We start from the raw sequence: 24,979 nt of genomic DNA, 5'->3' as shown, positions 1-24,979 counted from the left end.
TATCTTGCTCTCCCCTGCCTTGTACTGTCTGTTATTTATTTATTTTTGCTTTGCTATCATCCTCTTTCCTTCCTTCTACTACATACTATCTTAATATCCTCTCAACTATCCCATTTCCCCAACCTTCGTACTATCTACGATCTACTTTCTACCTCAACTATCCTGCTCTCTCCTGTCATGTGCTGTCTGATATCTAATTCTATTCTCTCTACTACCATGACTATCATCCTCTTTCCTTCCTAGAACTGCCAACTATCGTAAAGTCCTCTTTACTATCCCATTCACTCCACCTTTGTACTATCTACCATTTACTACTACTACCCTACTCTTTCCTGTCTTGAACTATCTAATATCTTAAATGTTGTCTCTAATATCCTTCTCTTCCTGTTTTGTACAATGTACTGTCTTACTGTTCTACTCTCTACTATCCTAGTCTCTTCAGCGTTGTTCTTTGAACCATCAATATGTTTTTCCTACTTTCCTACTCTTGTACTAGCTATTATCTTAATGTTCCCTCTACTAAACTACAGTTTCCTGTCTTGTATTATCTCTTGTCTTAATGTTGTCTCTACAATCCTACTCTTTCCTTTTTTTTCTCTGTGAACCATCTAAATATTCGCCCAACTATCAAGTAATGAAAAATATACAGTGGAAACATGTCACTGTACAGTTTTGTAAGTGTATGTGAAGTGTGGAAAGGGGCGGCTGTGAGGGGAGGTTGGAGGCCGTTTATTTAGTATGTAACTGAAAAACATGTGCTTGTTTCTAACTTATGTCTACAATGGTTTCATAATAAAATATCAATTTGCAGTCTAAGTAGTAGTTATGTTTTATTTTAACAACTGAAGTTGAATTGTGTGGTTTGTTAAAGTAGAGGAACAATTTGATTGAAAGTACATTGCTAAGCATCGCAAAAGGTATCTCAGTAACCAATTATAGATAGCTAACAGCATTGTCTTGGTGATGTCACTCAGTGTGTATGACTGTTGTAAATGAACAAGGTTGTAAATTGTCATGAAGTATCAGCATGTATCTTCAACGAAAAGCCACCATTATATTCTGTGATTTTAATCCTCTGTGTTGCTCAAACAATGCTTGACGAGAGCAATTTAACTTGAACCATAAATTGCAACAATATTAATGTCACATTTGTGATTCTTGAGTAATATCAGTGTTCACAGCTGATGCAAGTAAATTAAATTGGTGTTTCACATACGATGCATAGCCCATGAATAAGCTCATTAGCTAAGAACCAAATCTATTATAGAATTGTCAGTCCTTGCATGAAAAGAAAGACGAAATATAATTGTTCAACATTGCAATATGGGCATCAGCATACCAAAAGGGGATTGGCACACTCTTTAAACCCTCAAATATATGACTTTGAGATGTTTATGCATCACTCGTGACTGAAAATGCTTTTACTCCCGGAAATATCAAATTTTAATTTAACTTAGATTATTTGTCATATACTTTGCACCAGATGTTAAGAGAACATGAGGGCAGTTGCTTTTATTACTGTGTCTGATATTGAGTTAAACGTTTACGTCACACTGGCAATATTGCCACAATATAGTGACAAGAGACAACATACAATATGTCCACTGAGACGGAAGTTTGATATTTTCTCATTCAAAAGCTCAGAAATGCTTTAGTTTGACTGTCAAGGTGAGAATGGATTCCTCTGATGGGATTAAAACAAATGTGGAACACACTTGGTAAGATGTGAGTGAGTACCTGTATCATTTTCCAAACCAATAGACCTGATACATCGGTATTATACTTTATAACCTCAGTTGTTTCTCTGAATGCAGCATTACACACATGGAACATGTTATGGTAAACAAACCAATGGGTTAGTGATTGAAGAAATGGGTAATCTTACAGCTGTATTGTGGTGGCATGTAAGGTAATCCAGTCTGGGCCAGGCAAACCATGATGACACACAAAGAACCAGGTCACAGCTGGTCTTCCATCAAGTAATATTCAGAGCCAGGAGCTGATTTGACCTAACACATTCCTAAGAAAAGAATGGGTAACAGGTGAAGGTTTTCTAAAATGGAAACCAAAAGGTGTTACTCTCATGACCACTGATCATAAGTTGATATGATATGCATGTCACAGCTGGTCCTCCATAAATCACTTTTTACAACTAGCAGCCACTGACACTAACACATTCTAAAGACAAGCATGTGTGAATGGTAAATGTTTCATGATCTGGACACAAAAGTTGGGTCACCCTGATGAGTACTGACGACACATGCATTGATATAGCAAGTATATATTTTGTCATATCTTATATTTCTTCACGAGTAATACACGTTTGGGACACAGATTTGCCTCATATAGATGTACATGTGGCATTGTCACAGTATAAATTTAACTCGTTTATTTGAATTTACTTTCTTTGTTGAAACCAAGAATGTATGGTAATTTTGAATTAGATATACCCTAGCTATATCACATGTAGCTGGAGACACCATCTATTTTTTCTCTTATCTTCTTCCTCCCACTTTACTACCTATCCTCTCTCATAACACATGACCCTCATTTCCCACCATTTCCACAATCGTTCCCTTCACCTTGGCCACTCCCATGTAATCAATTCACGACCAGTTTCTACCCCCAGTTTCAATCCCTTACAGTACAACTCCTCTCTCCTACTCTAATGTCCCAATTTCCACACCAGCCCCGACCTCCGTTCTCCAACAAAACTTCCCTTACCCTGTCCTAATCCTATATAACTTCCATTTCCCCATTCGTCATGCCTTAATCCTGCCTCTATCATCCAACCCTTCCCCTGTCTCTTTCGCTCATATCCTTTGTTTCCCTCCACTTTCCTTTTCTTTTTCTTCCCTTCTCCTGCTCCCATGTCTCCTATTTCTCAACCAGCTCCTGCTTTCCCCACTTGCTCCTACTTCCATCCAACCACTGTACTTCCCTCAACCCCTCCGTGACGTATCTACCCCGTTATGTTTCCCAACCTGCACCTACGTCAGGCCTTCCACCGCTCTTCCCTTCTCTACAAATACTCCCATGTCCCCCTTTCCCCCCGTCTGCTCCTACATCCATAGCACCAATTACATCCCTTACTGTCTCCTCCGATGTCCTCCATTTCCCCACCAGGTCCTATTCCCGTCTTAAAAGTGTGCTTCCCTTCACCTCTCCTCCTTCAATGATCTCCATTTCCCAACTTGCCCCTACCTCCGTCCTACCAATGTACTTCCCTTCACCTCTAAACCTCCAATGTCCTCAATTTCCCGACCTGTCCCTACCTCCGACCCACCAATGTACTTCCCTTCACCTCTCAACCTCCGATGTCCTCAATTTCCCCACCTGCCCCTACCTCCGACCCACCAATGTACTTCCCTTCATCTCTCCTCCATGTCCCAACCTGCCCCTAGCCCCGGCCCACGAGTGTACTTCATTCACCTCTCCTCCTCCAATGTCCCCCATTTCCCAACCTGCCCCTACTCCCGTCCTAACAATGTATTTCCATTCACCTCTCCTCCTCCATTTCCCCGTCTGCCCCCACCTCCGTCCTACCAATGTAACCCCCCTCACCTGTCCTCCTCTAATAATACCCATTTCCCCACCTGCCCCTACCTCCGCCCTACCAATGGACTTCCCTTTACCCCTCCTCCTCCATTGTTGCCAGGGGAAAGTTAAAGAATTATGTTACAGTGACATAATTGGCTTCCCTTCTATTGAATTTTTTTGCGTAAGATAACGATTTCAGGGTGACTCCTGTTTGAGTCCTGTAATAGCCATTGTGACAGTTCCAATCTTGAACACACCCTAAATATGAGAGAAAATAATATGTTCATGTAATTTGTTTATTAATTACTATATAGAATGGTAATGAAGTGCCTAAACCTTAACAGATGTAGTGTCGTGTATTTTATTTAACATTGTAAAGGTCACAGGTGGCCCACAAGTAACTCACTCACTCACTCTCATTGCAAACATGAAGTATTGTTTAATGATACATTGAAGCGATCATAAAATCCTCATTCAAGCACGGTAACTCCTGTCAAGTAGCAAAGTCTACTAGAGTAGCTTCCCTTGGAATGACCTTCGCATTTCACAACGTTTCTTCTCCATCTTCAACCTTATATAGATGGCTACTAAATGTTGATGTAGATCTATCTTTATTCACAATGTAAGGCAGACGGAAGTGCCGAGTTATGCATAAAGTCGACGCATGCGTGGTTTTACCTAGAGTAGCGACGTCATGACAACAGCTAGCCCTTCCTGTGTGTCAGCAATTTTGAGAGATATTACTGGAAGTGTTCACAGTTTTATCGTGAAAAATACGACTCTAAAAGTGTGTACGACTTGAAGAGGTGGAGAGAACTATGAATCCCACTACGACAGGTATTTGAAATTTGTATTTTGCCCAGTGACAAAGCAACATGTGATTGTTTTAATGTGTTTACAATGCAAAGAATGAAACGCTGATGTTTCCAGACCGCATATTCAATTTTCATTGTCTGTCTGAAGGTCTACTATAACAGAATTGCACAATAACCAATTTACATTTTCGGAATTGGAATTTCCAGTGTGTTATATTGTAGAGTTTCCCAATAACTTTAGATGGTGATTGGTAACCTGAACATTTTAGGGAATTTTACTTTTTAGTTGTACTGTCACAAAAAGTGAACATGATACACAACATTTTCGACTTCGTGGAATTCCTGCAGACACGCTAAACTTGTTTTCAAAAGACATAATTCTAATGAACAGTTAGATATTGGTTTTCACTATTAACGAAATGACGAATTATCTTGTAGATGTAGGCAGTTTAGGAAACTATTCACTGTTACAGTGCCTGTGACCCGCTTGCTCCCCGGGCTGCCAACAGTGGTGTTGGGAGATGGGACCAGATGTCTGATAGATAACAACACTATCTGGATACCAGCTGGTAATCCTGTTAACCTCTCCCTGGATGCTGGTTACTTACAGCCAAGACTCCTTCAGCCTGGAGGTCAGTCATCTGTGACTGGTACCCCCCTGCCTCCTGCAGTCCAGCTACCACATTGCAATAGACGTAGGGGGATGATGCCTGTCTGCCAGCTGCCTGTCAGCCTGCCCAGTTCAGTGCTAGACCTGGAGCTGATGAGACCAGAGGTATGCAGGAGTTTTCTTGTTTTTTGATGATTTATAAAACGTACCTCAAAACATAATTATACTTGTTTTTATAGTAGAGATATACGTTCATTGTGCTTACATAATCATGAAATATAAAAATGATACAATGACTGTATCACCCATTAGGCCTTCTCCTGTGTTCTGCCCCAACTTGACCCACCCAGTCCAGTTCCTCATCCCCAGTCAATGGCCCATGTTGAAACTCCCCCCATGCCTACAACAAGCAACCCAAAACCCAATGTCCATCAAAAGCAGAAACTCGAGCTCAAGCCCTGCAAACGCAAGCCCCGCACGTTCAGGCCAAAACCTCAGCCAAAGCCTCGCACTCTGAAGGAGAAAGTGAGCAAGCATCAGCCAGAGAGCAAGCCCTACTTTGTGCCTCAGCCTCTTGGAGCTCAGCACATCAAAACCCAGAGCAGACCCCTGGGGAACCGTATCACCAAGTCTGCGGGTAGAAATAGTATCATTAAGGCTTCACCTAAGATTAGTTTTGCTGAACAGTTGTTGTCTGCTGATGGTGCATACTTAAAGCCAAAGTCTGTCTTGCCCAGTACAGGTTGCAAGATATCCCCTGTCCCTGTTAAGAATGTAAAGGATAAGGTTGTTTCAGCACCAGAGAGTCCTAAGTCAGGTGGTGTCACTGCTGCAACATTAAGTGTAAATTCTGCCAAGTCAGTGGACAGATGTGAGCCAAACTCTGATGATGAATATGATGTGGAATATCTGTATCTTACCAAACTCATTTTAAGGAAAAAGAAGAAACCCACATCTGAGCCTAGCAAGGAGTCCCTGCTCTCACGCAAGAGGAAGTGCCCAGATGACAACAGCGAGGTGTCCCAAGCTGTGAAGCAGGCGAGACTGGAGGAGCGCCAGGACACTCTTGAGGACCTGGAAGCTCTCCTGGCTGAGTACAGCTCCAGTCTCTCATGTGGCACCAGGGACTTTTTCTAAACACTGTAAGGGGCAGGGAACAGGTAGGTATAGATAGTGTATAGTAGGTTGATGTTTATATATGATTCTTTCACTAACAGTCATTGTTTTGCAGTACTTCGTACTGTTGTGCTCTACACTACCATCTACTGTGCTACACTTCTGTACTTTGTACTGTTGTGCTCTACACTACCATCTACTGTGCTACACTTCTGTACTGTGTACTATCCTACACTACTCTAGTATGTACTGTGCTACATTACCCTACCATGTACTAGCCCCTTCAACACTACCATGTAATGTGATACACTACTCGAGTCTACTATGTACTTTCATATACTACTCTGCTACATACTTTCCTACACTTATCTGGGGCAGTCTGGTAGCCTAGTGGTTAAAGCTTTTGCTTGTGACCCCGAAGACCTGGGTTCGAATCCTGACATGTGTACAGTGTCTGAAGCCCATTTCTGGTTGTCCCCCGCCGTGATATTGCAGGAATATTGCTAAAAGCTCCGGAAAACAATACACATTCACTCACTCACTCCTACTGTACCGTGCATTGTCATTCTCTTCTTTACTTTCTACTGTCTTAAACCACCCAACCATGTACAGACGTACTCTGCCCTCTTCAGTCATATCCTATTCTATTCAAAACTATTCTTCGGTCATACATAAACTACTACCCTACTCTATACTTACCTAATCTATCCTACTATCTCTCCTGTCTGGATACTCTCCAACACTGCACTGTATTGGCCTACACTAACTTACTCTCTACTGACCTACACTATCCTCTCAATAACTGTCCAACACTACCCTACTGTGTACTGCCAAACTTATATGCACTCTCCAGTCATTCACTATCCTAACTGCCCTACACTAGCCAAAGTACAGTCCTACACTACACTACTATCATACTCAATCATTATTTGTGCTTTCCTTCAAATCTGTACTTTGTTATTTTCTTCTTCTCCCCATTCTCTGCTATCCTGTTCTTCCCTTTAAATATTTCTCAGTACCAACCACTGCTACCCCACTCTGTACTATTCCATTTTCCTACTATCTACTATCCTAGTGCTGTCTGTCTACTTTGTTACTATTAGGTATTTTGTTTGTATCTTACTGTTGTCTCTCCTATCCTACTCTTTCTCTCCTGTCTTGTACTATTTGCTATCTTAATTTTCTTCTCTCTACTATCCTCCTCTTTCCTGCCTTGTACTATCTACTATCTTATTGCTGTCTCTCCTATCCTATCTCTCCCGTGCCTTGTACTGTCTGCTATATATCTTTTTTCTCTACTATCATACTCAATCATTATTTGTGCTTTCCTTCAAATCTGTACTTTGTTATTTTCTTCATCTCCCCATTCTCTGCTATCCTGTTCTTCCCTTTAAACATTTCTCAGTACCAACCATTGCTACCCCACTCTGTACTATTCCATTTTCCTACTATCTACTATCCTAGTGCTGTCTGTCTACTTTGTTACTATTAGGTATTTTGTTTGTATCTTATTGTTGTCTCTCCTATCCTACTCTCTCTCTCCTGTCTTGTACTATTTGCTATCTTAATTTTCTTCTCTCTACTATCCTCCTCATTCCTGCCTTGTACTATCTACTATCTTATTGCTGTCTCTCCTATCCTATCTCTCCCGTGCCTTGTACTGTCTGCTATATATCTTTTTTCTCTACTATCATAGTCAATCATTATTTGTGCTTTCCTTCAAATCTGTACTTTGTTATTTTCTTCATCTCCCCATTCTCTGCTATCCTGTTCTTCCCTTTAAACATTTCTCAGTACCAACCATTGCTACCCCACTCTGTGCCATCCCAATTTTTCTACTATCTGCTATCCTAGTGCTGTCTCTCTACTTTGTTACTCTTTGGTATTTTGTTCTATCTACTATCTTATTGTTGTCTCTCCTGTCCTACTCTACCCCTGTCTTGTACCATTTGCTATCTTAATTTTTCTGCTCTCCACTATCCTACCCTTTCCTGCCTTGTACTATCTACTATCTTATTGTTGTCTCTCCTATCCTACTTTCCTACTCTTGTACTAGCTATTATCTTAATGTTCCTTCTACTAAACTACAGTTTCCTGTCTTGTATTATCTCTTGTCTTAATGTTGTCTCTACAATCCTACTCTTTCCTTTTTTTTCTCTGTGAACCATCTAAATATTCGCTCAACTATAAAGTAATGACAAATATACAGTGGAAACATGTCACTGTACAGTTTAATAAGTGTATGTGAAGTGAGGAAAGGGACGGCTGTGAGGGGAGGTTGGAGGCATTTTATTTAGTATGTAACTGAAAAACGTGCCTGTTTCTAACTTGTGTCTACAATGGTTTCATAATAAAATATCACTTTGCAGTCTAAGTAGTAGTTATGTTTTATTTTAACAACTGAAGTTGAATTGTGTGGTTTGTTAAAGTAGAGGAACAATTTGAGTGAAAGTACATTGCTAAGCATCGCAAAAGGTATCTCAGTAACCAATTATAGATAGCTAACAGCATTGTCTTGGTGATGTCACTCAGTGTGTATGACTGTTGTAAATGAACAAGGTTGTAAATTGTCATGAAGTATCAGCATGTATCTTAAACGACAAGTCACCGTTATATTCTGTGATTTTAACCCTCAGTGTTGCACAAACAATGCTTGACGAGAGCAATTTAACTTGAACCATAAATTGCAACAATATTAATGTCACATTTGTGATTCTTGAGTAATATCAGTGTTCACAGCTGATGCAAGTAAATTAAATTGGTATATTCACATACGATGCATGGCCCATGAGTAAGCTCATTAGCTAAGAGCCAAATCTATTATAGAATTGTCAGTCCTTGCAAGAAAAGAAAGACGAAATATAATTTTCAACATTGCAATATGGGCATCAGCATACCAAAAGAGGGTTGGCACACTCTTTAAACCCACAAATATATGACTTTGAGATGTTTATTCATCACTCGTGACTGAAAATGCTTTTACTCCCGGAAATATCAAATTTTAATTTAACTTAGATTAATTGTCATATACTTTGCACCAGATGTTAAGAGAACATGTGGGCAGTTGCTTTTATTACTGTGTCTGATATTGAGTTAAACGTTTACGTCACACTGGCAATATTGCCACAATATAGTGACAAGAGACAACATACAATATGTCCACTGAGAAGGAAGTTTGATATTTTCTCATTCAAAAGCTCAGAAATGCTTTAATTTTGACTGTCAAGGTGAGAATGGATTCCTCTGATGGGAGTAAAACAAATGTGGAACACACTTGGTAAGATGTGAGTGAGTACCTGTATCATTTTCCAAACCAACAGACCTGATACATCGGTATTATACTTTATAGCCTCAGTTGTTTCTCTGAATGCAGCAATACACACATGGAACATGTTATGGTAAACAAACCAATGGGTGAGTGATTGAAGAAATGGGTAATCTTACAGCTGTATTGTGGTGGCATGTAAGGTAATCCAGTCTGGGCCAGGCAAACCATGATGACACACAACGAACCAGGTCACAGCTGGTCCTCCATCAAGTAATAATCATAGCTAGGAGCTGATTTGACCTAACACATTCCTAAGACAAGAATGGGTAACAGGTGAAGGTTTTCTAAAATGGAAACCAAAAGGTGTTACTCTCATGAGCACTGATCATAAGTTGATATGATATGCATGTCACAGCTGGTCCTCCATAGATCTCTTTTTACAACTAGCAGCCATTGACACTAACACATTCTAAAGACAAGCATGGGTGAATGGTAAATGTTTCATGATCTTGACACAAAAGGTGGGTCACCCTGATGAGTACTGACGACACATGCATTTATATAGCAAGTATATATTTTGTAATATCTTATATTTCTTCACGAGTAATACACGTTTGGGACACAGATTTGCCTCATATAGATGTACATGTGGCATTGTCACAGTATAAATTTAACTCGTTTATTTGAAGGGACGTTCTCTCAGCTATAAGGAGATTGTGTCATATGATAACTAAGAAATTCCTGTTTCTAACATATGAAATCCGAAAAGGTTTTCTGACCAGTTTATGATATAACACGACGGACATAATGTCATTACCTTGCACAATTTACATTTTTCGTCCTTTAACTTAAAGTAACACAGAACCTGAGGATTTAGTATGGTTTTACACTGCTGTAATTTATCAAACGTCCTTGCCTTGCCTTGCAATAAGCAGATTCCATTGCTTGTAAAGGCAAAAAAGACATGAAAAGTTTATAAATGGATGACACCAGGTGTTCACGAAAATGGTAAACATTTCCGACCCTACGGGTAGTACCTGCAAAATTTACATAAGAAAGTATGTCCTTGTTTCCGAGACCAACACAGCAGTACTCTTGCCATGCCACGGGGGCATGTAAACAAACCAGACAATCAAATGATGAACCAGAAATCCAGTATCATGATGGTGCATTTACTTTCTTTGTTGAAACCAAAAATGTATGGTAATTTTGAATTAGATATACCCTAGCTATATCACATGTAGCTGGAGACACCTGTGGCAGTGTTCAACGTTAGTTGCACAAGTTCCAAGAGGTCTGTGGTCGTTCACAATGTGCAAGACCTATTGTTCATATCAGGTTTCTCATGTTAATCTGAAATTAGTTTTCACAAATGGTCTCAATACGTTAACAAGGCTTTTCAGAGGAATCATTAAACTATTCCATTGAGGACAATGCTAAACTACCTTAGAATTTCTATCTATTTTTTCTCTTATCTTCTTCCTCCCACTTTACAACCTATCCTCTCTTATAACACATGACTCTCATTTCCCAACATTTCCACAAAAGTTCCCTTCACCTTGGCTACTCCCATGTCATCAATTCACGAGCAGTTTCTACCTCCAGTTTCGGTCCCTTACAATACAACTCCTCTCTCCTACTCTAATGTCCCAATTTCCACACCAGCCCCGACCTCCGTTCTCCAACAAAACTTCCCTTACCCTGTCCTTATCCTATATAACTTCCATTTCCCCATTCGTCATGCCTTAATTCTGCCTCTATAATCCAACCCTTCCCCTGTCTCTTTCGCTCATGTCCTTTGTTTCCCTCCACTTTTTTTTTTTTTTTTTTCCCTTCTCCTGCTCCCTTGACTCCTATTTCTCAACCAGCTCCTGCTTTCCCCACTTGCTCCTACTTCCATCCAACCACTGTACTTCCCTCAACCCCTCCGTGACGTATCTACCCCGTTATGTTTCCCAACCTGCACCTACGTCAGGCCTTCCACCGCTCTTCCCTTCTCTACAAATACTCCCATGTCCCCCTTTCCCCCCATCTGCTCCTTCATCCATCACACCAATTACATCCCTTACTGTCTTCTCCGATGTCCTCCATTTCCCCACCAGGTCCTATTCCCGTCTTAACAGTGTGCTTCCCTTCACCTCTCCTCGTTCAATGATCTCCATTTCCCAACTTGCCCCTACCTCCGGCCTACCAATGTACTTCCCTTCACCTCTCCACCTCCGATGTCCTCAACTTCCCGACCTGCCCCTACCTCCGACCCACCAATGTACTTCCCTTCACCTCTCAACCTCCAATGTCCTCAACTTCCCGACCTGCCCCTACCTCCGACCCACCAATGTACTTCCCTTCATCTCTCCTCCATGTCCCAACCTGCCCCTAGCCCCGGCCTACGAGTGTACTTCCCTTCACCTCTCCTCCTCCAATGTCCCCCATTTCACAACCTGCCCCTACTCCCGTCCTAACAATGTACTTCCATTCACCTCTCCTCCTCCATTTCCCCGTCTGCCTCTACCTCCGTCCTACCAATGTAACCCCCCTCACCTGTCCTCCTCTAATAATACCCATTTCCCTACCTGCCCCTACCTCCGCCCTACCAATGGACTTCCCTTTACCCCTCCTCCTCCACTGTTGCCAGGCGAAAGTTAAAGAATTATGTTACAGTGACATAATTGGCTTCCCTACTATTGAATTATTTTGCATAAGATAAGGATTTCCGGGTGACTCCTGTTTGAGTCCTGTAATAGCCATTGTGACACTTCCAATCTTGAACGCACCCTAAATCTGAGAGAAAATAATATGTTCATGTAATTTGTTTATTAATTACTATATAGAATGGTAATAAAGTGCCTAAACCTTAACAGATGTAGTGTCGGTGTATTTTATTTAACATTGTAAAGGGGTCACAGGTGGCCCACAAGTAACTCACTCACTCACTCTCATTGCAAACATGAAGTATTTTTTAATGATTCATTGAAGCGATCATAAAATTCTCATTCAAGCACGGTAACTCCTGTCAAGTAGCAAAGTCTACTAGAGTAGCTTCCCTTGGAATGACCTTCGCATTTCACAACGTTTATTCTCCATCTTCAACCTTATATAGATGGCTACCAAGTGTTGATGTAGATCTATCTCTATTCACAATGTAAGGCAGACGGAAGTGCCGAGTTATGCATAAGTCGACGCATGCGTGGTTTTACCTAGAGTAGCGGCGTCATGACAACAGCTAGCCCTTCCTGTGTGTCAGCCATTTTGAGAGATATTACTGGAAGTGTTCACAGTTTTATCGTGCAAAATACGACTCTAAAAGTGTGTACGACTTGAAGAGGTGGAGAGAACTATGAATCCCACTACGACAGGTATTTGAAATTTGTATTTTGCCCAGTGACAAAGCAACATGTGATTGTTTTAATGTGTTTACAATGAAAAGAATGAAACGCTGATGTTTCCGGACCGCATATTCAATTTTCATTGTCTGTTTGAAGGTCCTCTATTACAGAATTGCACAATAACCAATTTACATTTTCGGAATTTGAATTTCCAGTGTGTTATATTGTAGAGTTTCCCAATAACTTTAGATGGTGATTGGTAACCTGAACATTTTAGGGAATTTTACTTTTTAGTTGTACTGTCACAAAAAGTGAACATGATACACAACATTTTCGACTTCGTGGAATTCCTGCAGACACGCTAAACCTGTTTTCAAAAGACATAATTCTAATGAACAGTTAGATATTGGTTTTCACTATTAACGAAATGACGAATTATCTTGTAGTTGTAGGCAGTTTAGGAAACTATTCACTGTTACAGTGCCTGTGACCCGCTTGCTCCCCGGGCTGCCAACAGTGGTGTTGGGAGATGGGACCAGATGTCTGATAGATAACAACACTATCTGGATACCAGCTGGTAATCCTGTTAACCTCTCCCTGGATGCTGGTTACTTACAGCCAAGACTCCTTCAGCCTGGAGGTCAGTCATCTGTGACTGGTACCCCCCTGCCTCCTGCAGTCCAGCTACCACATTGCAATAGACGTAGGGGGATGATGCCTGTCTGCCAGCTGCCTGTCAGCCTGCCCAGTTCAGTGCTAGACCTGGAGCTGATGAGACCAGAGGTATGCAGGAGTATTCTTGTTTTTTGACTATTTATAAAACGTACCTCAAACCATAATTATACTTGTTTTTATAGTAGAGATATACTTTCATTGTACTTACATAATCATGAAATATAAAAATGATACAATGACTGTATCATCCATTAGGCCTTCTCCTGTGTTCTGCCCCAACTTGACCCACCCAGTCCAGTTCCTCCTCCCCAGTCTATAGCCCATGTTGAAACTCCTCCCATGCCTTCAACAAGCAACCCAGAACCCAATGTCCATCAAAAGCAGAAACTCGAGCTCAAGCCCTGCAAACGCAAACCCCACACGTTCAGGCCAAAACCTCAGCCAAAGCCTCGCACTCTGAAGGAGAAAGTGAGCAAGCATCAGCCAGAGAGCAAGCCCTACTTTGTGCCTCAGCCTCTTGGAGCTCAGCACATCAAAACCCAGAGCAGACCCCTGGGGAACCGTATCACCAAGTCTGCGGGTAGAAATAGTATCATTAAGGCCTCACCTAAGATTAGTTTTGCTGAACAGTTGTTGTCTGCTGATGGTGCATACTTAAAGCCAAAGTCTGTCTTGCCCAGTACAGGTTGCAAGATATCCCCTGTCCCTGTTAAGAATGTAAAGGATAAGGTTGTTTCAGCACCAGAGAGTCCTAAGTCAGGTGGTGTCACTGCTGCAACATTAAGTGTAAATTCTGCCAAGTCAGTGGACAGATGTGAGCCAAACTCTGATGATGAATATGATGTGGAATATCTGTATCTTACCAAACTCATTTTAAGGAAAAAGAAGAAACCCACATCTGAGCCTAGCAAGGAGTCCCTGCCCTCACGCAAGAGGAAGTGCCCAGATGACAACAGCGAGGTGTCCCAAGCTGTGAAGCAGGCGAGACTGGAGGAGCGCCCGGACACTCTTGAGGACCTGGAAGCTCTCCTGGCTGAGTACAGCTCCAGTCTCTCATGTGGCACCAGGGACTTTTTCTAAACACTGTAAGGGGCAGGGAACAGGTAGGTATAGATTGGTGTATAGTAGGTTGATGTTTATATATGATTCTTTCACTAACAGTCATTGTTTTGCAGTACTTTGTACTGTTGTGCTCTACACTACCATCTACTGTGCTACACTTCTGTACTGTGTACTATCCTACACTACTCTAGTATGTACTGTGCTACCTTACCCTACCATGTACTAGCCTAATCTACACTACCATGTAATGTGATACACTACTCGAGTCTACTATGTACTTTCATATACTACTCTGCTACATACTTTCCTACACTAGTCTGGGGCAGTCTGGTAGCCTAGTGGTTAAAGCTTTTGCTTGTGACCCCGAAGACCTGGGTTCGAATCCTGACATGTGTACAGTGTCTGAAGCCCATTTCTGGTTGTCCCCCGCCGTGATATTGCTGGAATATTGCTAAAAGCTCCGGAAAACAATACACATTCACTCACTCACTCCTACTGTACCGTGCATTGTCATTCTCTTCTTTACTTTCTACTGTCTTAAACCACCCAACCATGTACAGACGTACTCTGCCCTCTTCAGTAATATCCTATTCTATCCAAAACTATTCTTCGGTCATACATACACTACTACCCTACTCTATACTTACCTAATCTATCCTACTATCTCTCCTGTCTGGATACTCTCCAACACTGCACTGTATTGGCCTACACTAACCTACTCTCTACTGACCTACACTATCCTCTCAATAACTGTCCAACACTACCCTACTGTGTACTGCCAAACTTATATGCACTCTCCAGTCATTCACTATCCTAACTGCCCTACACTTGCCTAAGTACAGTCCTACACTACACTACTATCATACTCATTATTTGTGCTTTCCTTCAAATCTGTACTTTGTTATTTTCTTCTTCTCCCCTTTCTCTGCTATCCTGTTCTTCCCTTTAAACATTTCTCAGTACCAACCACTGCTACCCCACTCTGTACTATTCCATTTTCCTACTATCTACTATCCTAGTGCTGTCTGTCTACTTTGTTACTATTAGGTATTTTGTTTGTATCTTATTGTTGTCTCTCCTATCCTACTCTCTCTCTCCTGTCTTGTACTATTTGCTATCTTAATTTTCTTCTCTCTACTATCCTCCTCATTCCTGCCTTGTACTATCTACTATCTTATTGTTGTCTCTCCTATCCTACTCTCCCGTGCCTTGTACTGTCGGCTATATATTTCTTTTCTCTACTATCATACTCAATCATTATTTGTGCTTTCCTTCAAATCTGTACTTTGTTATTTTCTTCATCTCCCCATTCTCTGCTATCCTGTTCTTCCCTTTAAACATTTCTCAGTACCAACCATTGCTACCCCACTCTGTAACATCCCAATTTTTCTACTATCTGCTATCCTAGTGCTGTCTCTCTACTTTGTTATTCTTTGGTATTTTGTTCTATCCACTATCTTATTGTTGTCTCTCCTATGCTACTCTACCCCTGTCTTGTACCATGTGCTATCTTAATTTTTCTGCTCTCCACTATCCTACCCTTTCCTGCCTTGTACTATATACTATCTTATTGTTGTCTCTCCTATCTTGCTCTCCCCTGCCTTGTACTGTCTGTTATTTATTTATTTTTGCTTTGCTATCATCCTCTTTCCTTCCTTCTACTACATACTATCTTAATATCCTCTCAACTATCCCATTTCCCCAACCTTCGTACTATCTACGATCTACTTTCTACCTCAACTATCCTGCTCTCTCCTGTCATGTGCTGTCTGATATCTAATTCTATTCTCTCTACTACCATGACTATCATCCTCTTTCCTTCCTAGTACTGCCAACTATCGTAAAGTCCTCTTTGCTATCCCATTCACTCCACCTTTGTACTATCTACCATTTACTACTACTACCCTACTCTTTCCTGTCTTGAACTATCTAATATCTTAAATGTTGTCTCTAATATCCTTCTCTTCCTGTTTTGTACAATGTACTGTCTTACTGTTCTACTCTCTACTATCCTAGTCTCTTCAGCGTTGTTCTTTGAACCATCAATATGTTTTTCCTACTTTCCTACTCTTGTACTAGCTATTATCTTAATGTTCCCTCTACTAAACTACAGTTTCCTGTCTTGTATTATCTCTTGTCTTAATGTTGTCTCTACAATCCTACTCTTTCCTTTTTTTTCTCTGTGAACCATCTACATATTCGCTCAACTATCAAGTAATGAAAAATATACAGTGGAAACATGTCACTGTACAGTTTTGTAAGTGTATGTGAAGTGTGGAAAGGGACGGCTGTGAGGGGAGGTTGGAGGCCGTTTATTTAGTATGTAACTGAAAAACATGTGCTTGTTTCTTACTTATGTCTACAATGGTTTCATAATAAAATATCAATTTGCAGTCTAAGTAGTAGTTATGTTTTATTTTAACAACTGAAGTTGAATTGTGTGGTTTGTTAAAGTAGAGGAACAATTTGAGTGAAAGTACATTGCTAAGCATCGCAAAAGGTATCTCAGTAACCAATTATAGATAGCTAACAGCATTGTCTTGGTGATATCACTCAGTGTGTATGACTGTTGTAAATGAACAAGGTTGTAAATTGTCATGAAGTATCAGCATGTATCTTCAACGAAAGGTCACCGTTATATTCTGTGATTTTAACCCTCAGTGTTGCACAAACAATGCTTGACGAGAGCAATTTAACTTGAACCATAAATTGCAACAATATATACAATGTCACATTTGTGATTCTTAGTAATATCAGTGTTCACAGCTGATGCAAGTAAATTAAATTGGTATATTCACATACGATGCATGGCCCATGAGTAAGCTCATTAGCTAAGAGCCAAATCTATTATAGAATTGTCAGTCCTTGCAAGAAAAGAAAGACGAAATATCATTTTCAACATTGCAATATGGGCATCAGCATACCAAAAGGGGGTTGGCACACTCTTTAAACCCACAAATATATGACTTTGAGATGTTTGTGCATCACTCGTGACTGAAAATGCTTTTACTCCCTGAAATATCAAATTTTGATTTATCTTAGATTATTTGTCATATACTTTGCACCAGATGTTAAGAGAACATGTGGGCAGTTGCTTTTATTACTGTGTCTGATATTGAGTTAAACGTTTACGTCACACTGGCAATATTCAGACAATATAGTGACAAGAGACAACATACAATATGTCCACTGAGACGGAAGTTTGATATTTTCTCATTCAAAAGCTCAGAAATGCTTTAGTTTGACTGTCAAGGTGAGAATGGATTCCTCTGATGGGATTAAAACAAATGTGGAACATACTTGGTAAGATGTGAGTGAGTACCTGTATCATTTTCCAAACCAACAGGCTTGATACATCGGTATTATACTTTATAGCCTCAGTTGTTTCACACATGGAACATGTTATGGTAAACAAACCAATGGGTGAGTGATTGAAGAAATGGGTAATCTTACAGCTGTATTGTGGTGGCATGTAAGGTAATCCAGTCCGGGCCAGGCAAACCATGATGACACACAACGAACCAGGTCACAGCTGGTCCTCCATCAAGTAATATTCATAGCTAGGAGCTGATTTGACCTAACACATTCCTAAGACAGAAAAGATAACAGGTGAAGGTTTTCTAAAATGGAAACCAAAAGGTGTTACTCTCATGAGCACTGATCATAAGTTGATATGATATGCATGTCACAGCTGGTCCTCCATAGATCTCTTTTTACAACTAGCAGCCATTGACACTAACACATTCTAAAGACAAGCATGGGTGAATGGTAAATGTTTCATGATCTGGACACAAAAAGTGGGTCACTCTGATGAGTACTGATGACACATGCATTGATATAGCAAGTATATATTTTGTCATATCTTATATTTCTTCACGAGTAATACACGTTTGGGACACAGATTTGCCTCATATAGATGTACATGTGGCATTGTCACAGTATAAATTTAACTCGTTTATTTGAAGGGACGTTCTCTCAGCTATTAAGAGAATGTGTCATATGATAACTAAGAAATTCCTTTTTCTAACATATGAAATCCGAAAAGGTTTTATGACCAGTTTATGATATAACACGACGGAAATAATGTCATTATCTTGCACAATTTACATTTTTCGTCCTTTAACTAAAAGTAACACAGAACCTGAGGTTTTAGTATGATTTACACTGCTGTAATTTATCAAACGTCCTTGCCTTGCCTTGCAATAAGCAGATTCCATTGCTTGTAAAGGCAAAAAAGACATGAAAAGTTTATAAATGGATGACACCAGGTGTTCACGAAAATGGTAAACATTTCCTGCCCTACGGGTAGTACCTGCAAAATTTACATAAGAAAGTATGTCCTTGTTTCTGAGACCAACACAGCAGTACTCTTGCCATGCCACGGGGGCATGTAAACAAACCAGTCAATCAAATGATGAACCAGAAATCCAGTATCATGATGGTGCATTTACTTTCTTTGTTGAAACCTGCCCCTAGCCCCGGCCTACCAATGTAACCCCCCTCACCTGTCCTCTAATAATACCCATTTCCCCACCTGCCCCTACCTCCGCCCTACCAATGGACTTTCCTTTACCCCTCCTCCTCCATTGTTGCCAGGGGAAAGTCAATTAATTATGTTACAGTGACATAATTGGCTTCCCGACTATTAAATTATTTTGCATAAGATAACGATTTCCGGGTGACTCCTGTTTGAGTCCTGTAATTGCCATTGTGACAGTTCCAATCTTGAACACACCCAAAATCTGAGAGAAAATAATATGTTCATGTAATTTGTTTATTAATTACTATATAGAATGGTAATGAAGTGCCTAAATCTTAACAGATGTAGTGTCGTGTATTTTATTTAACATTGTAAAGGGGTCACAGGTGGCCCACAAGTAACTCACTCACTCACTCTCATTGCAAACATGAAGTATTTTTTAATGATTCATTGAAGCGATCATAAAATCCTCATTCAAGCACGGTAACTCCTGTCAAGTAGCAAAGTCTACTAGAGTAGCTTCCCTTGGAATGACCTTCGCATTTCACAACATTTCTTCTCCATCTTCAACCTTATATAGATGGCTACCAAGTGTTGATGTAGATCTATCTTTATTCACAATGTAAGGCAGACGGAAGTGCCGAGTTATGCATAAAGTCGACGCATGCGTGGTTTTACCTAGAGTAGCGGCGTCATGACAACAGCTAGCCCTTCCTGTGTGTCAGCCATTTTGAGAGATATTACTGGAAGTGTTCACAGTTTTATCGTGCAAAATACGACTCTAAAAGTGTGTACGACTTGAAGAGGTGGAGAGAACTATGAATCCCACTACGACAGGTATTTGAAATTTGTATTTTGCCTAGTGACAAAGCAACATGTGATTGTTTTAATGTGTTTACAATGAAAACAATGAAACGCTGATGTTTCCGGACCGCATATTCAATTTTCATTGTCTGTATGAAGGTCTACTATAACAGAATTGCACAATAACCAATTTACATTTTGGGAATTGGAATTTCCAGTGTGTTATATTGTAGAGTTTCCCAATAACTTTAGATGGTGATTGGTAACCTGAACATTTTAGGGAATTTTACTTTCTAGTGAACATGAAGTGAACAAAAAGTGAACATGATACACAACATTTTCGACTTCGTGGAATTCCTGCAGACACGCTAAACTTGTTTTCAAAAGACATAATTCTAATGAACAGTTAGATATTGGTTTTCACTATTAACGAAATGACGAATTATCTTGTAGATGTAGGCAGTTTAGGAAACTATTCACTGTTACAGTGCCTGTGACCCGCTTGCTCCCCGGGCTGCCAGCAGTGGTGTTGGGAGATGGGACCAGATGTCTGATAGATAACAACACTATCTGGATACCAGCTGGTAATCCTGTTAACCTCTCCCTTGATGCTGGTTACTTACAGCCAAGACTCCTTCAGCCTGGAGGTCAGTCATCTGTGACTGGTACCCCCCTGCCTCCTGCAGTCCAGCTACCACATTGCAATAGACGTAGGGGGATGATGCCTGTCTGCCAGCTGCCTGTCAGCCTGCCCAGTTCAGTGCTAGACCTGGAGCTGATGAGACCAGAGGTATGCAGGAGTATTCTTGTTTTTTGATTATTTATAAAACGTACCTCAAAACATAATTATACTTGTTTTTATAGTAGAGATATACTTTCATTGTACTTACATAATCATGAAATATAAAAATGATACAATGACTGTATCATCCATTAGGCCTTCTCCTGTGTTCTGCCCCAACTTGACCCACCCAGTCCAGTTCCTCATCCCCAGTCTATAGCCCATGTTGAAACTCCTCCCATGCCTTCAACAAGCAACCCAGAACCCAATGTCCATCAAAAGCAGAAACACGAGCTCAAGCCCTGCAAACGCAATCCCCGCACGTTCAGGCCAAAACCTCAGCCAAAGCCTCGCATTCTGAAGGAGAAAATGAGCAAGCATCAGCCAGAGAGCAAGCCCTACTTTGTGCCTCAGCCTCTTGGAGCTCAGCACATCAAAACCCAGAGCAGACCCCTGGGGAACCGTATCACCAAGTCTGCGGGTAGAAATAGTATCATTAAGGCCTCACCTAAGATTAGTTTTGCTGAACAGTTGTTGTCTGCTGATGGTGCATACTTAAAGCCAAAGTCTGTCTTGCCCAGTACAGGTTGCAAGATATCCCCTGTCCCTGTTAAGAATGTAAAGGATAAGGTTGTTTCAGCACCAGAGAGTCCTAAGTCAGGTGGTGTCACTGCTGCAACATTAAGTGTAAATTCTGCCAAGTCAGTGGACAGATGTGAGCCAAACTCTGATGATGAATATGATGTGGAATATCTGTATCTTACCAAACTCATTTTAAGGAAAAAGAAGAAACCCACATCTGAGCCTAGCAAGGAGTCCCTTCTCTCACGCAAGAGAAAGTGCCCAGATGACAACAGCGAGGTGCCCCAAGCTGTGAAGCAGGCGAGACTGGAGGAGCCCCAGGACACTCTTGAGGACCTGGAAGCTCTCCTGGCTGAGTACAGCTCCAGTCTCTCATGTGGCACCAGGGACTTTTTCTAAACACTGTAAGGGGCAGGGAACAGGTAGGTATAGATTGGTGTATAGTAGGTTGATGTTTATATATGATTCTTTCACTAACAGTCATTGTTTTGCAGTACTTTGTACTGTTGTGCTCTACACTACCATCTACTGTGCTACACTTCTGTACTTTGTACTGTTGTGCTCTACACTACCATCTACTGTGCTACACTTCTGTACTGTGTACTATCCTACACTACTCTAGTATGTACTGTGCTACCTTACCCTACCATGTACTAGCCTAATCTACACTACCATGTAATGTGATACACTACTCGAGTCTACTATGTACTTTCATATACTACTCTGCTACATACTTTCCTACACTAGTCTGGGGCAGTCTGGTTGCCTAGTGGTTAAAGCTTTTGCTTGTGACCCCGAAGACCTGGGTTCGAATCCTGACATGTGTACAGTGTCTGAAGCCCATTTCTGGTTGTCCCCCGCCGTGATATTGCTGGAATATTGCTAAAAGCTCCGGAAAACAATACACATTCACTCACTCACTCACTCACTCCTACTGTACCGTGCATTGTCATTCTCTTCTTTACTTTCTACTGTCTTAAACCACCCAACCATGTACAGACGTACTCTGCCCTCTTCAGTAATATCCTATTCTATCCAAAACTATTCTTCGGTCATACATACACTACTACCCTGCTCTATACTTACCTAATCTATCCTACTATCTCTCCTGTCTGGATACTCTCCAACACTGCACTGTATTGGCCTACACTAACCTACTCTCTACTGACCTACACTATCCTCTCAATAACTGTCCAACACTACCCTACTGTGTACTGCCAAACTTATATGCACTCTCCAGTCATTCACTATCCTAACTGCCCTACACTAGCCAAAGTACAGTCCTACACTACACTACTATCATACTCAATCATTATTTGTGCTTTCCTTCAAATCTGTACTTTGTTATTTTCTTCATCTCCCCATTCTCTGCTATCCTGTTCTTCCCTTTAAACATTTCTCAGTACCAACCATTGCTACCCCACTCTGTACCATCCCAATTTTTCTACTATCTGCTATCCTAGTGCTGTCTCTCTACTTTGTTACTCTTTGGTATTTTGTTCTATCTACTATCTTATTGTTGTCTCTCCTGTCCTACTCTACCCCTGTCTTGTACCATTTGCTATCTTAATTTTTCTGCTCTCCACTATCCTACCCTTTCCTGCCTTGTACTATCTACTATCTTATTGTTGTCTCTCCTATCCTACTTTCCTACTCTTGTACTAGCTATTATCTTAATGTTCCCTCTACTAAACTACAGTTTCCTGTCTTGTATTATCTCTTGTCTTAATGTTGTCTCTACAATCCTACTCTTTCCTTTATTTTCTCTGTGAACCATCTACATATTCGCTCAACTATCAAGTAATGACAGATATACAGTGGAAACATGTCACTGTACAGTTTAATAAGTGTATGTGAAGTGAGGAAAGGGACGGCTGTGAGGGGAGGTTGGAGGCCGTTTATTTAGTATGTAACTGAAAAACGTGCTTGTTTCTAACTTGTGTCTACAATGGTTTCATAATAAAATATCACTTTGCAGTCTAAGTAGTAGTTATGTTTTATTTTAACAACTGAAGTTGAATTGTGTGGTTTGTTAAAGTAGAGGTACAATTTGAGTGAAAGTACATTGCTAAGCATCGCAAAAGGTATCTCAGTAACCAATTATAGATAGCTAACAGCATTGTCTTGGTGATGTCACTCAGTGTGTATGACTGTTGTAAATGAACAAGGTTGTAAATTGTCATGAAGTATCAGCATGTATCTTAAACGACAAGTCACTGTTATATTCTGTGATTTTAACCCTTATTGTTGCACAAACAATGCTTGACGAGAGCAATTTAACTTGAACCATAAATTGCAACAATATTAATGTCACATTTGTGATTCTTGAGTAATATCAGTGTTCACAGCTGATGCAAGTAAATTAAATTGGTATATTCACATACGATGCATGGCCCATGAGTAAGCTCATTAGCTAAGAGCCAAATCTATTATAGAATTGTCAGTCCTTGCAAGAAAAGAAAGACGAAATATCATTTTCAACATTGCAATATGGGCATCAGCATACCAAAAGGGGGTTGGCAGACTCTTGAAACCAACAAATATATGACTTTGAGATGTTTATTCATCACTCGTGACTGAAAATGCTTTTACTCCCGGAAATATCAAATTTTAATTTAACTTAGATTAATTGTCATATACTTTGCACCAGATGTTAAGAGAACATGTGGGCAGTTGCTTTTATTACTGTGTCTGATATTGAGTTAAACGTTTACGTCACACTGGCAATATTGCCACAATATAGTGACAGGGGACAACATACAATATGTCCACTGAGACGGAAGTTTGATATTTTCTCATTCAAAAGCTCAGAAATGCTTTAATTTTGACTGTCAAGGTGAGAATGGATTCCTCTGATGGGAGTAAAACAAATGTGGAACACACTTGGTAAGATGTGAGTGAGTACCTGTATCATTTTCCAAACCAATAGACATGATACATCGGTATTATACTTTATAACCTCAGTTGTTTCTCTGAATGCAGCAATACACACATGGAACATGTTATGGTAAACAAACCAATGGGTGAGTGATTGAAGAAATGGGTAATCTTACAGCTGTATTGTGGTGGCATGTAAGGTAATCCAGTCTGGGCCAGGCAAACCATGATGACACACAACGAACCAGGTCACAGCTGGTCCTCCATCAAGTAATAATCATAGCTAGGAGCTGATTTGACCTAACACATTCCTAAGACAAGAATGGGTAACAGGTGAAGGTTTTCTAAAATGGAAACCAAAAGGTGTTACTCTCATGAGCACTGATCATAAGTTGATATGATATGCATGTCATAGCTGGTCCTCCATAGATCTCTTTTTACAACTAGCAGCCATTGACACTAACACATTCTAAAGACAAGCATGGGTGAATGGTAAATGTTTCATGATCTTGACACAAAAGGTGGGTCACCCTGATGAGTACTGATGACACATGCATTTATATAGCAAGTATATATTTTGTATATCTTATATTTCTTCACGAGTAATACACGGTTGGGACACAGATTTGCCTCATATAGATGTACATGTGGCATTGTCACAGTATAAATTTAACTCGTTTATTTGAAGGGACGTTCTCTCAGCTATTAAGAGAATGTGTCATATGATAACTAAGAAATTCCTTTTTCTAACATATGAAATCCGAAAAGGTTTTATGACCAGTTTATGATATAACACGACGGACATAATGTCATTACCTTGCACAATTTACATTTTTCGTCCTTTAACTAAAAGTAACACAGAACCTGAGGATTTAGTATGGTTTTACACTGTTGTAAATTATCAAACGTCCTTGCCTTGCCTTGCAATAAGCAGATTCCATTGCTTGTAAAGGCAAAAAAGACATGAAAAGTTTATAAATGGATGACACCAGGTGTTCACGAAAATGGTAAACATTTCCGACCCTACGGGTAGTACCTGCAAA

General features: G+C 40.4%; 4 pseudogenes; all 4 read left to right on the top strand.

The window, feature by feature from the left end:
- The first annotated feature begins 4,204 nt into the window (after positions 1–4,204).
- Positions 4,205–6,102, top strand: LOC139446203 (protein piccolo-like; annotated as a pseudogene).
- Positions 6,103–9,236: 3,134 nt separating this feature from the next.
- Positions 9,237–11,995, top strand: LOC139446397 (uncharacterized; annotated as a pseudogene).
- Positions 11,996–12,532: 537 nt separating this feature from the next.
- Positions 12,533–14,430, top strand: LOC139446202 (uncharacterized; annotated as a pseudogene).
- Positions 14,431–19,556: 5,126 nt separating this feature from the next.
- LOC139446201 (uncharacterized) lies at positions 19,557–21,458 on the top strand (annotated as a pseudogene).
- The last annotated feature ends 3,521 nt before the right edge of the window (positions 21,459–24,979 follow it).

This window comes from Haliotis cracherodii, unplaced genomic scaffold (assembly GCF_022045235.1).
Source record: "Haliotis cracherodii isolate W230 unplaced genomic scaffold, xgHalCrac1.p SCAF_6, whole genome shotgun sequence".
NCBI classification, from domain to species: Eukaryota; Metazoa; Mollusca; class Gastropoda; order Lepetellida; family Haliotidae; genus Haliotis; species Haliotis cracherodii.
This window is presented reverse-complemented; position numbering and strand designations above follow the sequence as displayed.